The 18,121-nt window shown below is 37.1% G+C and overlaps 1 protein-coding gene and 1 long non-coding RNA gene across 2 annotated transcripts in view; one reads left to right on the top strand and one right to left on the bottom strand.

The window, feature by feature from the left end:
* The window catches only part of IMMP2L (inner mitochondrial membrane peptidase subunit 2), a 475,480-nt gene that overhangs the window by 36,739 nt on the left and 420,620 nt on the right, over positions 1-18,121 (bottom strand). The gene's annotated exons all lie outside the window — the stretch shown is intronic.
* Positions 14,101-17,721, top strand: LOC142600042 (uncharacterized). Its single transcript, XR_012833507.1, has 3 exons — positions 14,101-14,138; positions 16,428-16,533; positions 17,365-17,721. It is a non-coding gene; the product is annotated as an uncharacterized LOC142600042 (long non-coding RNA).

Raw genomic sequence — 18,121 nt, 5'->3', positions numbered from 1 at the left:
TCAAAAATTGCTCAGCTCTTTACATCCAAATCAATTTTTTTGTAACAAGTAATGCTGGCCCAAACACCAAGGTTATCATCTGCCTTCTGAATCTGTCATGGCAACAGCCACTTCTAACTCTATTGTCATCAGTGACTGCAAAATAAAGTTTCTCATGCCAGTCTTCAGAAATGCTCCTTCAAGGTCCAATTACATAAGGGAAGTATTTTCTTCTGAAAATGCTGAAACACAATCCTCAATTTTTTTTCAGGCACAGATGGTCAGTGAATAGAAATATCTGGGTAAAATACTACTATCTTTTACTCTAACATTTAAAATAGAAGTGTAGTTCTAAACACTAATATCTCTATTCTTTACTGAATATCATATGAATGCCTATGATCAAATTATACCTGCAAAGATAGTTTATGAATATTATGTTGTATTGACTAGGTTAAGATATTTGATTAAAATTTGTAATTTTATTCAAATAGGTTATACGGACCTTTTTCTCTAAAACACTTTATAGAAACAAAAGAAAAATAAATCAGTTAACTCATAGCATCCCACACTTTTGCAGAGTCCAGTGGGTACACTTTCATTTTCAGTGCAGACAGCTACATATTCAGGAGTAAAAATGAAAATTTACGAAACAACTAAAAATTAAAACCTCTCTTTTTCAGTAGTATTAGAAAACAAACTACCATCAAGGAAGGAAATTTGATGTACAGATAGAACACAATCAAACACGTGGCAGTTGTAGGTTTTTACTCTGTCCAAACAAAGGGCTGAAAAGCTGTCCATAACACAATTAATGGAGCTTAGCGGCAAGTGAGACTTCTGGCCACCTTTTTGTGTTTATTGGTATTCTTGTCAGCATGTTAGTTAGATATATACAGTTTTGTTGTGATATGCTGACAGATTTGGACTGTATATATTGCTCCCAGTGGTTGTGGGCTCAGTTCGCAGAACATATGCTTTCACAAACTGGGTTTCCTCTAAGGAATAAATGAAGGGCATCCAGTATACACTCTTCCCATTATTTCGTTACTTTTCCTGTAGTCTTAGTACTCATAACAGTTTATTATAATATCAAATATATTTATAATAATATCAAATATTATTTCTGTAAACACTTAAAAGATGGACAATTCCTGGTAAAAGGGATTCTTTTTTTTTTTTCAGGATATATGAGGTATTCAAGTGGTAAATATTCAATCAACAGCAGATTCAATTATAAGGACCCTCTACATATATTCATCATCATTCTAGCAACCTTACATCATGTGTTTCTTTTGGTGTCTATCAAGGACAGCCATATGTCCTTCTCTCAGGGACAATCCTGCACTTTCTGACCTCCTGCAGCACAGGCATGGAACATTTCCCGACTTCGCATTCTTTTGGAGGGCTCACAACAGCTGACCCACAGTCCTGAGAAGGCTAGGAGATACCAACATGACATGAAAGGTGAAAAGAATTCTAAGAAACTACTGGAAACGTTCAAAAGCATTTAATCTTGATTTATGTAGCAAGTTTGTTTCAGTCCTTTCAAGAGACTTTATCTCGCCTGTCTTTTATACTGAGAGACAGTCAAAGCAAGGAATATTTTATGGCCTGATTCAACAAGATATTTAAGAATATTAATTGTCATGCTTGCATGAGGAGGTTTTTTTCCACGATTTAATACTTTCAGAATCACAGTATATTTAAGTGTTTTCTGCAGTGCTGGGAAAGCCATTGGAGTTTTCTGCAGTAGTAATGATGATTCAAAATGATAAAAGATCAGTCCTATAGAAGTGGACATAGATTTATAACATAGTGTCCTTGCAAATATATGCTTAAGACCACTACGTAGTACTAAAAAAATAATTAAAAATTTCATACTGTCAAAACTAATTGCCAATTAAACTGAATGAAAAATTCTGAAAAGAGTGCTTAAAAATACAGATAATACATGTCAGAATTTGTAAGTAAAATAATTCTGAAAAGGGATTTTTTTTTTCTCCCATCTCAAATATGAAGCTAAATCACTTTGAGTCTCATATTTTTCAGGTCCATTTGCCATGGTGTTATACAATGGTAGTAGAAACATACCCATAAATATAGTCTAATAGTCAGAGTGCTATCAATCTGTGTTGGATCATTATTTATTTAGCTACTCAATTATGATTTTTTCATTGTAAATTCAAATAAAAAGTATGTCTTTTCTACAATAAAGAACAATAAAGGAAAGGAACCTAAAGTAGAAAATTTGAACAATTACATGATCAAAGATTATTTCTTTTATTAGCTAAATCATATTTGATTTTCTTCTATTCTTCCCTTTCAATTATTGAGTATGAAGATTTTTTGCAACCATTTTAATCAACACTCTTATCCTACTAGATTGTGTGCAATGGAACAACCATCCGGTGTGTATGGTAATATCTCCATGTGTTGTGGTTTAACCTGACAAGCAACTACAACAACCACATAGGTCTTCATTCACTCTCTCCACCACAATGGGATGGGGGAAAGAATTGAAAAGAAAAAGGTAAAAGTCATGGGTTGAGATAGAGACACTTTAATAGGACAGAAAAGAAAGAGAATGATGATGATGATGATGATGACAATGATGATGATGATAATAATAACAATTGAATATTATTATTATAGAGGTTGTGGAGGCCCCCTCCCTGGAAGTGTTCAAGGCCAGGTTGGATGGGGCTTTGGGCAACCTGGTCTAGTGGAGGGTGTCCCTACTCATGGCAGGGGGGTTGGAACTAGATGATCTTAGAGGTCCCTTCCAACCCAAACCATTCTATGATTCTATGAATAAACAAAACAAGTAATGCACAGCACAATTGCTCACCACCTGGAACCGATGGTTCCTGAGCCATGTCGCCTCCCAGCCAACTCCACCAGTTATATACTGACATCATATGGTATGGAATATCCCTTTGGTCAGTTAGGATCAGGTGCTCTGGCTGTGTCCCCTCCCAACTTCCCGGGTGCCCCCACCTTCTCGTTGGCAGGCCAGTGTGAGAAGCTGAAAAATCATAGAATCATGGAATCATAGAATGGTTTGGGTTGGAAGGGATGTCAAAGATCATCTAGTTCCAACCCCCCTGCCATGGGCAGGGACACCCTCCACTAGATCAGGTTGCCCAAAGCCCCATCCAACCTGGCCTTGAAAACTTCCAGGGAGGGGGCCTCCACAACTTCTCTGGGCAACCTCTTCCAGTGTCTCACCACCCTCACAGTAAAGAATTTCTTCCTAATATCTAAATCCATTCTCTTTTAGTTTAATGCCTTTACCTCTTGTCCTATCATGCCATGCCCTTGTAAACAGTCCCTCTCCAGCTTTCCTGTAGGCCCCTTCAGGTGCTGGAAGGCTGATCGCTCTAAGGTCTCCCCAGAGCCTTCTCCTTTCCAGGCTGAACAACCGCAACTCTCTCCGCCTGACTTCACAGGAGAGGTGCTCCAGCCCTCTGATCAGCTTCATGGCCCTCCTCTGGACTCGCTCCAACAGCTCCATGTCCTTCTCATGTTGGGGGCTCCAGTACACAGTACTCCAGGTGGGGTCTCACAAGAGTGGAGTAGAGGGGGAGAATCACCTCGACTGGCTGGTTAAGCTTCTTTTGATGCAGCCCAGGACACGGTTGGCTTTCTGGGCTGCAAGCACACACTGCTGGCTCATTTTGAGCTTTCCATCAATCAATACTCCCAAGTTCTTCTCCTGGGGGCTGCTCTCAATCCATTCTCTGCCCAGCCTATAGTTGTGCTTGGGATTTCCCCGGCCCATGGGCAGGACCTTGCACTTGGCCTTGTTGAACTTCATGTGGCTTGCACAGGCCCACCTCTGAAGCCTGTCAAGGTCCTTCTGGATGGCATCGCTTCCCTCCAGCGTGTTGACCATACCACACAGCTTGGTGTCCTGGACAAACTTACTGAGAGTGCACTCGATCCCATTGTCCATGTTGCCAACAAAGATGTTAAACAGTACCAGTCCCAGTACCGACCCCTGAGGAACACCACTCCTTGACTGCTTAGTAACAACTAAAATATTAGTGTGTTATCAACATTATTGTCATCATAAATCCAAAACACAGTACTATACCAACTGCTAGTAAGAAAATTTACTCTGTCCTAGCCATAACCAGGACACCATGGCAACAGATTATAAAATACAAGCACAGGATTGTAATCACTACTTAGAAAAGAAGGTGGTTGAACATGAGGAAATTACACTCCCAAGTCATTTCTTTTCATTGGGATTTCAGCCACAAAATTTAAGGACTGGAATGTGCTGTCAATCTCCAAGTTTCAATTAAAAAAATATTAATTAAGCAATTTATATTAATTTATATGATAGCAATAAACTAGAAAATAATACCTTGTCTTATCACATTCATTATTCTGTCTTTAAGGTAAGAACAACCTTGCTTATGGTTCACTGTGAGCAAAATCATGCAAATTATTGAATATTCCCATTGAAGTCAACTTGTCTGAGGGACCATTTATGCTTTTAAGGGGAAGCACCTATTTCACAGGATGTATGCCTTTAAAGTGTGCTGCGTATTGTATTTTTGATCTGAAGTATAGTTACACAAAAGAAAGCAGCAGAGGTACCTGAATCCACTTAGCTTTTTGAGAATGCATGAGCAAGGGAAAGAATCTGATCAGACATTCCCTTAGTTACAGTTATGGGCTATTAATAGGAGGAGACCAAACACAATATGACTTTAGCAGACTTGTCTTTATGTATGTTACTTAGCTCTTTGGAGCATATTTAAGCAGAAGGAAAGAAAGGTGTCAAAGCTTTCTCTTCAATTCATTGCTTCTCATTTTCTCATGTGAGGAAAAGACCTACCATCTTTTCCTAACTGTGCACTAAAAAACTCCTGATGTTTTGATCAGTGATATCTAGTCCCCTTGATCCTGCAGAGCACAGATTACAAGAATTACAAAAAGAATTATTTAGATGAGTTCACAGGAGGAACCCATGCATTATGCCAGTTCAGTTGACTTTTAGGAAAAATGTATTTAGATATATTATTTACATTGAATGAAATAGTCTGAGTGAGAAGTTTAGACTAAATACCCAACTTTCAGATGCATAAGGCCAGATAACACACTCTGTTGTCAGAAGTCAATTTGTACCGTTCTAGGATATGTCCAAGGTAAGGATGATGATTTACCTTCAGGAGCGACTATTTCTCTCCATTGGCAGTAGAGGGAGACGACACAACCAGCTCATTCTAGAAAGCTTCGAGTTACATGACATAAATTCCAACCCCAATTGCACTCCAGTATTTTATTTATTTACAAATAAAAGGGACTAGCTTGCAGAAGATGCATTCCTCTCTTGACACTTTGTGACTGAATGAGTTTCTGTCTAAATATCTGCTATTTTGCTCCTGCTCTGTTTCCCTGCAGACCCAGAAGTATATGATCATTGACCAAAGAGCAGACAGCCTACCTACGTTACATTTTTCTTGCTGTAGCCTGCTTGAATTAGAAGCAGTTTGAAAGATGCACAGTTTCAAACAGCAGTTTATTTGCATTACTCGTGAAAGTCCTCCAGCTAAATTTCCACACAGCACGCTGATTATGTCCATGCAAGTGTGTCTGTGGAGCTTTTAAGATTATTGAGACAAATAGAGAAAGTAACAGACAGCGAGAGCTTCCTGTACTGTGTATAACTAGATTTCCATCTTAGCTTACTCTGAGCTCCCTCAGAGTATGATCCTTTTAGCCATTTTCATATCATCCTAAACTCCATGCATCAAAGGTTGGAAGGCATCACTGCACTGATCTAAAATCTCCAGTTACCAGAAAATATATAAAATTTTAATTAAATTTCTTGGAAAATTATAGGTATATTATCAGTCATAATCTTAGAATGCAGAATTCTTTGAGCTCAACAAACAGTAGAAACGTTACCACAGACTGCATTGCATACATGTTGCATTTTCCATATAATGAAATAACTTTTCTTCTCTCTAAAAAGCATTTCTGATCTAATAACATATCTGAAAGAAAAAAGATCCTTGGGCAAAATTCTATGGACTTCATTATTCTAGAGCTCAGACTAAAAGATCCAATGACCCCTTCTAGCCTCCATGGAACTTACAAAAACTACATGACCTTAGTGAGTGGAAGTGTACATATTTAATACTCGTTAATAGATTCACAGATTTTAAAGATTATGATAATCTGCTATGACCTTACACAGTAACCACTTATCAAAATATTAATGATCAAAAATAATTTTCTATGAGGCATAAAAAAATTCCTTATTGAGAGACAACATTGATTTTAAGACTGCAAGTGATAAGAATCTAGTACCATCAGGCAAGCTGTGCTGGAGGTTTCTGCCCTTCATCATTATTAATTTTCTTTATTTTTTACTTTAATTTGCCCAAATTCAACTTCCAAACATTTGATCTTGTTAAGCCATGTTTGTTAAACCCTCCCTTTTATAAAAAATCTGTAAATAAAAATCTATTGTAAATAAAAACCTATCACATTCATATTGTTCGATGAGATCAGACATTAATATTTTGCTATTAGACAGTAATTACTCAATCTCCCACTACAAAGGAAACCCAAATCATTGTAATCACTACTTAAATACTCACCCTAGTATTTTTCTGAAAAATGCCAGGTTAACATCGTTATTCTTAAAAGAAAGTTATAAATCCAGATCACTCTTCACCAGGTAGTTCTCTGGTGTTTCTGTTTGCAATAGTTCATTCATTTACATAGGTGGGTTTTCTTTTACTTTGTTCTATATACTGTGAACATGCATACAGAAATACATATATGTGTATGCATACATTAGTAGGAATAGTGGTGTTTTAGTAGGTGTGGTGGTGGTGGGTTGACGGTTGGACTTGATGATCTTAGAGGTCTTTTCCAACCTTAACAATTCTGTGATTCATTATTTTATATATATATATATATATATGTATATACCCTGCTTGCAGGGTATCTTTGCACCCATTTAAAGATGTGCAAATAAATAAACCCAAAAAGAGGCTATACAATTACTTTCAGATAAAACTAAACTGCAAGATGTATCTAAAGTTCTCCAGCTGCAAATGTTCTATGGGATCAGACTAGAGATAATTCCAAGATAAAGAACACTGCAGCGTGTATCATGTGAGTAAGAGGCCATTTAGGGCTTTCTCTACTACTGTTCAGATCAGCTTCTGTTCATCCACACTACCTTCTAAAGTAGAAATAGTCATTAATTAATTGCACCATGATCGATATTTTTCGTAAACCTTTCAAAATCAGTCTGAAGACCCTTTGGTTTCCAAACTTACATGCATCGTTTTTTCAGACATGCTGGGAGGCTTATGATGTTTGGCTGTCTTATGTTGGCTGTCTTAACTCTCACATCTCTTACAGAGGAAAATTACCTTTGAAATTCTATTGATACCCTATGGATATAACCTATATTTCTTTTTGCAAGATCCATTAAAATACATTTTGTTAATATTCCCATTGGCCAATTAGCCCATATTGCAACTTAATCCAATCTTTTCATCCTTTGCCTCCACCACTAGATTATACTTTCACAGGTGAAGTGACAGGAATATAGAGCAGAAAGACCTCAGCAACTCAGCATGGTTCTTGTACTATGAAAGATTCTGAAGCTGTAACAAAAAGTTCTTTCACTTTCAGGTTTTGTACAACCGAGTACATAAAAGCATATTTTTCCTGGAGGCTGTTGGTTGTTTTAAATATTTCAAAGGCCTTTACTTTTGTATTTTATCATTCACAACAGAAAACCATCCCACAACAGAAAACCATCCCACTTGTTTGACACACTATGTCACCACTTGTATTGGGTCTGGCTGGGATGGAGTTAATTTTCACCACAGCTGTGAACTGGTAGCCAGCAAGGTGTTGGTAACACACCGGTGTTTGGGCTACTGCTGAGCAGTGCTGGCACAGCACCAAGGCTGTCTCTCCAACAAGATCTTGGGAGGGGACACAGCCAGGACAGCTGACCCAAACTGACCAAAGGGATATTCCATACCATATGATGTCAATAAAAGCAAAGACAATGGAGGAGGAAGTGGGAGACATTTGTTATTTATGACATTTGTATTCTGGAGCAAGTGCTACATGTACTGAAGCCCTGCTTCCTGGGAAGTGACTGGACATCAACGGCCGATGGGAAACAGAGAATAAATCTTTTGGTTTTGCTTTGCTTCTGCATGTGGCCTTTAGCTTTTGCTTTATTAAACTGTCTTTATCTTGGCCCATGAGTTTGGGGTTTTTTTCCATCTTATTTTTCTCCCCTCCCTGTCCTGCTGAAGAGGGGAGTGATAGAGCGGCTTGGTGGGCACCTGCTGTCCAGCCAAGGTTAAACTACCACACCTCCAAAAGGTGAGTTATGGCTCAAATTTGGGAATGAGCAGTACAAATGTGGAAAGGTCACCTCATCACTGATCAGGAAGAAACCAAAGCTGTTGTTTCTCTACTAGGCTTCTGAGGTCTGAAATGACAGCAGTTTAAATTAAGGCTTACTTGTAAGGAAGCTTTATTTTAGTTTTCCTCTTTATTTCCCATTCTCTTTGTAACAACTACTTCCCACCTTTACATTATTATCAAAGCTGCCTACGCCTAAGGAAATTGACTGTCTGTCTTCAGATTCAAACATCCATTTGGACTGAACAATGCACTGTAAAAAGAATCTGGCATTGCTTCTTCTTCTTTTTTTTTTTTTTTTCCCTTTGTTTTTAAATAAAAAGCTTGATAGGATTGAAGTTTTCAAGGCTGGATGATATACTTTTTAAGTTAAACGGTCTACTTTGCTTTTGAAGCAACAGCTATGCAGACTGATAAGTGCAGAAGATCACATCACTAAGAAGTCCCATTGTCCTGTCACCATCTGCAGCGTTACAAGAAATAGGTAATGCATGCAGATTGGCAAAAAGAGACAAAAAAGAAAAAGATACCAATAATGAAGAGAAAAGAAGTGTTGACAAAATAAGAGCTTTTTACATCAGGAAAGCGAGAATCCTTGGTAGCTGTATTCATTTTCAAAGACGGTATGTGTAAGTGCAGATAAAGTTTCTGGCCACTGCTAATTAGCAAAGAGAAGAAACAAAATGTAATTTGCATCTGTAAATACAGGAACATAGAAATTGACATGCTAAGTCAGTCTTGAGGTCTGTTTAAGTTCAGCTGTCTGTGAGGGTCTCTTAGATACTCACAGGATGAGGATGCTTACTGGGTACTGATCAGTAGCTGTTCTGACTGTGGACCTCTGTGACCAGCTATGGATGAAGAAAAATTTATAATAAATATCTTTTTGTGTGCAGCTGCAATACAGGGAATCAAACCCTTTATTACATGGCCTCATTCCCCAGCAGAAGCATTGGACACAGTACTTTTCCAGCAGTTAGCATGAGTTAAGCCTGGTTAGCATAGCTGTTAGCATAACCCTATGAACTTCAGCCAGCTTTTAGTTTCAATAAAAGTAGAAAAGTTTAGGAAATGTTTTGTGTAAGTAGAAGACAAAATATGATCCATCACCTGTCCCAAACAACAGCCTGTATCTTGAATAGTTTTTGTATGCTCAAGTAAGTAGGTAGCCAAACTATGCCAACAACCTGCTGACCATCAAGAAGTGCAAAAGCACTGAAGAATCATAGAATCATAGAATCATAGAATGGTTTGGGTTGGAAGGGACCTCAAAGATCATCTAGTTCCAACCCCCCTGCTGCGGGCAGGGACACCCTCCATTAGACCACGTTGCCCAAAGCCTCATCCAACCTGGCCTTGAACACTTCCAGGGAGGGGGCATCCACAGCTTCTCTGGGAAACCTCTTCCAGTGCCTCACCACCCTCACAGTAAAGAATTTCTTTCTAACATCTAATCTAAATTGACCCTCCTTCAGCTTAAACCCATTACCCCTTGTCCTGTCATGACACTCCCTGATAAACAGTCCCTCACCATCTTTCCTGTAGGCCCCTTCAGGTACTGGTAAGCCACAATTAGATCTCCCCGGAGCTTTCTCTTCTCCAGGCTGAACAACCCCAACTCTCTCAGCCTGTCCTCACAGGAGAGGTGCTCCAGCCCTCTGATCAGCTTCATGGCCCTCCTCTGGACTCGCTCCAACAGCTCCATGTCTCTCCTGTACTGGGGCCCCCAGAGCTGGATGCAGTACTCCAGGTGGGGTCTCACAAGAGCAGAGTAGAGGGGCAGGATCCCCTCCCTTGACCTGCTGGTCACACCTCTTTTGGTGCAGCCCAGGACACGGTTGGCTTTCTGGGCTGCAAGCGCACACTGTGAGCACCACCAGCAGTGACAACAAATCAGAAAACAACAGCACAATGTGAACAGACTAGTCACTAACAAGTTATTCTCTACTCAGTCCTATAACTAAGGTCAGTTAGTTGGGCAATGTTGAGGTTAGACAAGTTTCTCGAAAGACTCCAGGGAGGGAAACCTCATGACCAGATGCACTAGCATCTGGGACCACCAGGGAACAAGAAAGAGCCCAGGGGATCCCACAGCTGTGCTCCAGGATCATGTATAGCCTGACTGGCACTACTCATCCACCCAACTTCTCTGCAGGACTGCAGCATCTCTCCTGTGAAACAGGGAATTTGTTACAAAACCACTACACAAACCTGTCCAAACTCTCTGCCTCACTGCACCGCCTCTCTCAACACACAGGGAAATTGTGCAATTTATAAAATCACATATATCTGTCATTAAAGTGCTGTGGTATCCAAACCCATGTAGCCTCCACATTTTCATTTGGTCTTCAAGCATGACAGCAAGAGGGCAGATCAAAACATTTTCTTCCTAAACCTCCAAAACTCTTGTTTATTTCTCATAATTCTAGTAATAACATATTAATAGGTGCATATTGCCTTGATTTTCAAAGCCATGTGTACTCCCATATCACACAAATTTAAAGACCTTGTTATCATACACATGCATATATATATATATGTATACACACACACATTGGTAAGAACCAGTGTTTTCTTTTCTGATTTGCCTAATATGTCATGGAGGGCACCTGCATTTATGTAAATTAATTACTGCATGAATGCATTCCTCCAAGTGCAATACATCCCTCAAAGCAGTGGCACTTATTACTGCATATGTAAATAATCTTATGAATGTTAATGTCACTGAAGATAATTAGGGGTTTTTTGTAATTGAAAACAACAGTGATAAAATATTTAACAGGTGAATTAAGTTAATATTTTTTTCAAAAACAATCTTGTGCTATCATAATACTCTGCTGCTTACACAATAGAGATAATAAAAATTCCAAGTGAAGGATTGCATTAAAAAAGGGAGAGAAAACTTCTTACCGAGTCTTGTCTAAAAATTGCCAATACCTGATATTTTATGCTACATAGGCGACCCAAGTTTTCCAATTTGCATAATCTTTTGAAAACTCCATCTGTATCCAACTCGATCAACCTTTCACATCAATTAAAAAAATAATAAAATATTCAGTAAAAGCTAATTCTCTCAATTTCAGATAAAGAGGTATACATCTCTATATACATCTACCTATGCAGAATGAACATGATTTCCATCAAGTGGAATCAATGCTGCCTTGAAACAACCAATTAATTTTTAAGTAAGATGATCTAGGCTATGTCTGTTACTGAACCTAAAGATGTGTCCCAGTGTCTTTGAGGTCCAGATGTACACTCGGTCATCTCCTGAGTCCTTTGTAAGGTAAGATCTAAACAACCACCAATCTTACCCCAGCCCTGGCAGACTTTGCCAAGGTAATCTTGGTGCAGCAGGAAATAGTTCTGAAACTTTCTGATAGTACATATGTATCATTTGAGAGTATACTCAGCTCCAATTTTAGCATCTTCTATAACTAAAATGTTTCAGTAGTTTTGGGGGCTTGTTTTTCTTTTTTCCTGAAGATTTACTTTCAGCACAGTGGGCTGAGATTTCTTCATTGATCAGTCAGAATGGATATGAACCTAGAAAAAGTTATTTGGGAACACAGGATGACAGAGGGTATTCTGAACATGGGGAGCTAACCTGCAGCATGCAACACTTCATTAAAATACATGCTTGGGAGCTTTGTATGTCCCAAATGAAAAGTTTAGTTTCCTATCAAATTAAATGTTTCATGTTATCCTAAAGTATGTTTCAGTATTTTTAGTATAATAAAAACAAATATAAAAAACTAAATTAGAGTCCATTTTCCTATATAATTTTTTGGTTCATCAGTTGAACTAAAAATCAATTATTCGTACAGCCCTACCTGCAAGTTCATTAAAAATATTGGATGCCATAAAATCCATTATATTTTGTATAATTCCCAGGTGACTGTTATTATTTTAGGTGGTCTACTTTAAGTCTTTATTTATCAAGCTCTGAACAGCTATTCCATTATTTTGACAGGGATCAAAGTTAGGCTGATGGGACTAGGGTTAATGGAAGTAGCAAGGTACACTGAGTAATGCTGTATTTGTTTTTTTTAATCAAGTTTATTTTTTACTTCATTTAATGCTAAAAGAAATAAAAATAGATGAATATAGCATTTTTCAGTGAAACCAATAATAAAATTGTAGACAGTTCAGAACTATTGGGAATAAAAAGGACAACATTTCTATGCAAGATTTGGTAGTCTACCATTGGGAATTTGGTAAAACTCTTAGCAAATCTGAGGACTTTATCAAACCAAATAGAAAGCTTAGAGTTACGTTTAATGATTTTATTCGTCCGACCTACTTTTTAGTGTTTAAAAGTTGGACTTAAAGGACCAAAACACATATTCCTGGCTTCCTTTCTAGTTACTGAGCCCAAGCAAAAGTTATTTTATCTTGAGATATGTCATTTCACTCCCAATATGAATTTTCATTTTGATTGTCTCTTCTTCCCCACTGATTGTACAAACAGCCTTGAGTCACTGACTCAGACATACAATTTTTAGGTGAGATGAAACCTAACCTAGGAGGTTTTTTGTTGTGGTTTGGTTTTTTTGTTGTCTTCGGTGTTTGTTTGGTTTGTTTTGTTTTTTTCCCTAAAATAATTTATAACTTTAATTATTCAGGTCTAAAGAAAACAAAGTACATTCAGGCCAACATGCCTACAGTAGCCATGGATGATGATGGTGTCCAAACTTTTATCATTTTACATATAATACTATGTGTGCAATAATGTTTTTGAAAGTGCAGATTCCAAATACAATATTTTAGTTATTGTTTGCAGTTTTGCATCTCTTTATGGACAACTGCAGACAATTTCATGTAAATGTATCATCTGTAACATTAATACAATAAACCAGAAAGGCTCTGATTTTTCCACAGAAATGTATTTCATTTTATATTCCTAAGCCATTCAAGGAACATATTTACTAACTTGACAGCTGAAGAAAAAAAATCATGCATCCCTTTTTCTAAGAGCATAGAACTTCTATATTTATTTGGAGTATCAACGTGGGTGAAAATTCTCATATATATTTTTCAAGTTTTAAGTATTATTAAATTGTAAATGTAAAATAAGTTCCTTACCAGGTCTTTCAAAAAATATAAAAGCTTACTCACTACATCAGACTACAAATTCTGAGCATATTCATATGTATTTTTACCTTTGAGACATGTTTGAAAATAATGAAAAGAAGTGCAAAACAAATTCAGTGAGAGTATGTAAATTAAAGGTAGTTTATATGTAATACTTCTCTTTCAAAGGCAACTTCTGGCAAACATCCTACTTACACATATTTATTTAATGAAAACTGTGTCCTTAAAGGAAAATTGAAAAATGTAGTTGGTAGAGCAGATTGATTTGCTTATTGGAAATCAGGGTTCAAAACTGATTTGTCTGTATATAAGACTAATTTGTTTCTTAATAACATATGATTAAAATAAAGTAAAAGGCAAAAGACTTACAGCAGCAGCTTTTACTTCAAGAGCTATACTGTGGTATATGTTACACAAATCATGGGAGCAAGGGGGAGTACCAACACTCCTTATACTACTCACAAGTTCATTGAACCTTGTATAGGGGCAGATAGGTATCTGTAATCAGTATCCTTGGAGGCTCATTTTCACATTAATGACAAGTAATAACAGGAAGTTCGTAGCTGTGTAATTGCAATCTCACAACAGTGAACTCTGGAGGCAAAGCTGAATGCTGCCAGTAAACATCTCTCTGTGGGGTAGGTAAAAACTGGTCAACATGCATTTATAATCCAGTTTCTATAAGAATAATTCTTTTACCTTTAATTCAAATGCTGCTTTCAGTTCTTCCATCTTTTTCATTCTTTGCCTCTTTTTCTCCTCCTGGCATTTTTTTTTTCCTAAAATTGTACTGTTTCTATGTTCTACCTTGCTTTCATATAACCTCTGCTTCTTTGTGTCTTAAATAAACAAAACAGAGGAAGATCAAAGAAATCAACAAAATTCTTAGTGAAGCTGGAAAAATTATGAAAGAGAGATTCAGTACCTTTTCTTTTATACACCTTTGACATTTTTTTCTTAGCTACTTTTCATAGCTACTGAATATGGTTATTTAGCTTTTCAATTATTTTTCTTTTACATTTTTTATCACGCTCTTTATTCTAGTCTAGCTGTTCCTCCCCTTCCACTCACTTCATGTCACCACAGACTGTTCCAGTTCTTAATGGTGCTTACTTCATGCTTCCATTCAGGCCAGACTGTGTGAGCCAATATTCTATCTTTCTGTCAGTTTACTTTCCGTCGACAGCAGTAATCTCTCTGCCATCCCTTCACTTTTTCTCACTCGGAGTTAAGAGAATGAAGGAGGTAGCTCTGAGCAAAATTCTGGAAAGCTTTGGTATCATACTCTTTTTCGGATGTAGTGCAAAAAGGATGGCACATATAAGGGAAAAAATGGGGTATGATAATGAAAAATTCTTTATGACAATGATAGGGTTTGATTTGAAAATGTTTCAAAAAGAGATCATAGATGACTTTGAATCAAATTATTTCACAGGTTTCTTACTTGAAGAGAAATGTGTCAAATAATTTTCAAAGTATACAGCTTGAGTATCAATGAAAAGACAGTAGGAGTCAGCCTACATTCATAAACATCTCAATGATTTTAGGTGCTTCAGTTTTGAACTGCTCAACAATATACCCTAAAGGGAAGTGCATTCAAGTAAACACTAAACATCCAGCCATTGAGCTACAATTCCTTTATATTCTTCAGCTGGGTTTTCAAAAACAGAAGTACCAAAACTCAGTTACTTCCTGGAATGCAGTCTAAAGTTTGTGTAAAACTGTAAGATCTAATGTCCTATATGCATATACTTTACTTGTCAAAATTTATTACATTACTACTATCATGTGTCAATATAACTCTTCTGAAAACAACTATTCAACAAAGAAAGCATGTAATCAATTTTTCTTAACTTTGTTGTTTAGTGTATTTAGCTATAAAGCTGATGAGTTATAATGAAACTGTAGGGCTGTTTTTAGTTCAACATTAATTGCCTGATATGTATCTTGTAAGTTAAATTAGATCTTAATATTGGCTGATAATGAAAAAATGGATCACAATAATCATAACAGGAAAGTCATTATGATAACAGTAATTATTATAATCATCATGTCTGTCAGTATTAAAATCATGCAATGGCATTAAAGTGCTACTATATTAAGGTCAGCTTTATTTTCTTGTAGAATTCTTTGTAACATGAAATTTAAAGTGGCAGAAAGAAAGTAACATGAAATGTTTTTCAACTAACAGGTAGCTGGAGATGAAAAAGTGACTGATACATATTTCCTGAGCAGTTTAATACTTAGCTAATTACTCTATAAAAGAAAATGTAAGAAAGAAACTCTTCCAAGTTGCAGTTGTCCTGTCCAGAGTCTCTGAGCTGCTCAGACTAATTTAAGTCTCATTATGAGACATATTTGTTTAGGAAATAAGAGTACTAAGGTGCTCCTTAAACTAATTGCTTTTACAGAACACAGAAATTTTCTCTGAGTAACATAATGAAGCTGTATGAGGTAAATCAGACTGAAACAGCAAGAGAGAAAAAATATCTAGTTACAAGAAATGTCAAAGGGAACCGGTTGAAGTGGTAGACGTGATCTAAACTACTCCAGATGGAAATGTTGCAGCACTACCTGAATGTCTAGAACAGGATAAACAGAGGAGAGCAGATAACTTGACTCTTACTATGCCTTTTGAGCCAAACTACCTTCTACTTGTTGTTGATGCTATTTCTTTTCTTAAACAGCTCTCTAACAGGTCAATGTTATTTCAAGCAAATCTATAGAGAGCACAATAACAAGTAGGAGTCCAACCTGGAACTAAAATGTCTTCCTTTTTTTTGGATGCTGGGTGCCATCTCAGAGTCAGTATGAGAGTTCTTTCCAATCCTGGGCCCTTCATTTTGTAGGCAATGGAATCCATGCATTCCCCAAGTTTATTAGACCCACAAGTGACAGAGATCTAATATTGGTCTTTTTCCCTTCAGTACTAACGGATGGAGCTGATGGGGGTGCAAAGCAGAGAGCATTCTTTGTCCTTCCTGGGGCTCCTCAAATACAACTGCAATGTGGAGCTCCACCAGTAAGGCCCAGGTGAGACTCTGTTAAGTATATTTGAACTAAAAGTGTGATTCATTGTTTGAAAGATAATTTTTTTTTAAAAAGGTGGTGTTTTGCCACAACACTATCCAGTAACCATCGGATACCCACAGTGCAAGACTGAATTCAACTTTTAGCATATAAATGTGGCATAATTACCATCTATGCAATATTATCAAAACCAGCAACACAGTATATGAGTAAGGAATATACATTTTCAAATTTCACAGAGGTTAACAGTACAAAAAATGCAAATTGGTTGTAAAATAATACTACAAACTAGCAAGCTGTGAAGATCTCTGCTTTAAATCTCAACTTAAAGAAACAGAAGATATTGCTTTCTTATTTCAGTAAAAAAAGGACACAGTATTGCTGTCAGATCTTTTGTTCTGAAAAGATTCTGGTCCTTTAGCGCTTTTAGTTAAACTCAGTGTTAAGTGCAATTTAAATATACGATGTTCCATTGTACTTGCATTACAGTATGCAAATATAAATAAAATTACCACAAATTGGTGAACAATTAATGAGATTCATTTCAGGGACATTTCATCACCAAATGCTGTTTCCCTGCCAACCTAGACATGAAGTATTTAATTCTAAACGACACCACCTGCTCCTACCTATAAGTGAAATGAAAAAGCTGCCAAGGAGCATGTTGGGAATTAACTCGCAGCCTTCCCTCTAATCAGGCATTCCTCCATAACGTTGGAAGCCAGCAATCTCATGGAATGAAAAATACCATTGTAGTATATGTCTGCAATTCAATTTCAAACCCTCATTGTGATGTCTGACCTAACACATTTTTTCTTTACTATTTTTCTTTAGCTGCCAGGTGGGTCACCAACTACTTGAAGCAAAGACATACTAGATAAATGCCAACACCCTATTCTGACAAGGACAGTACAGTTAAACAAACATTTATAAATTAAGGCTCCTCTCATTTTAGCTGGTTTTAATTTCAAGACCTATACTCAAACTTTCACTTTCAGAAATATGAGACTGCAAGGACACCAATGCAAGAGGAAAGACATTTTAAGAGTTAAACCCCCAAACACTTCAAAAAACACACAGGAACTTGCTAATACAAATGACTTCACCTTTGCATAGCAGATGTAGCTTTGGGCAACAATGTGTAAGAATGTCTTTGGGAGACACTTCTGTAATCTTTGTGCTTGGATGTTCCCTTTTCCCCTAACAAACAGCTAATAAAAAAGTAAAATCCAGTACGCTGTCAAACATTTTGTTCTATGTCCCTAATGTCACATTCAATAGTCACATTAAGTTTTGTCATCACATATAGAACAACTGCCTTACCAAAAGAAAAAGTCATCATACAAGCATTTTGCATGATAGAAAATTGCAAGACAACAACCCTTTCACCTTATGATTACTGGTGAGAAAAGTAATAACGAAGTTCTGCAACAAGCCTTCAAAGCCTGTTTATATCTGACACTCCTTGTTGAAGTGGCTATGAATACTTTAACAACTACAACAAAGTCATTCGCGCTGCTGAAGTTCCTCATCCAAAGAACCGCAACAAGTTTAGCAGGTGTGCTGCATGTTTAAACAGCACGCGTCCCAG

Source organism: Balearica regulorum, chromosome 1 (genome assembly GCF_011004875.1).
Source record: "Balearica regulorum gibbericeps isolate bBalReg1 chromosome 1, bBalReg1.pri, whole genome shotgun sequence".
In the NCBI taxonomy this organism is placed as follows: Eukaryota; Metazoa; Chordata; class Aves; order Gruiformes; family Gruidae; genus Balearica; species Balearica regulorum.
The sequence above is the reverse complement of the archived record's forward strand: the minus strand, read 5'-3'. Positions and strand labels throughout refer to the sequence as shown.